Below are 220 nucleotides of genomic sequence, written 5' to 3' on the forward strand. Positions count from 1 at the left end.
CCTCCGTAGACGATGTAACATTAGGGCTCATAGACTACAATATTTGGAGAAAAGATAGGGCAAACGGAAATGGAGGAGGGGTACCAATATCAACAAGGAAAGGAGACAGAGATTCAGGAAGAGTCCATAGTAGAACTAAAGGCTACTGAGTTAGAAACAAACCAATACAATTAACCACAGTGTACATGCCACCTCATACATCGGTGTGGTCACAAGAAAA

The sequence above is a fragment of the Penaeus monodon genome, chromosome 37, assembly GCF_015228065.2.
Source record: "Penaeus monodon isolate SGIC_2016 chromosome 37, NSTDA_Pmon_1, whole genome shotgun sequence".
Lineage (NCBI taxonomy): Eukaryota > Metazoa > Arthropoda > Malacostraca > Decapoda > Penaeidae > Penaeus > Penaeus monodon.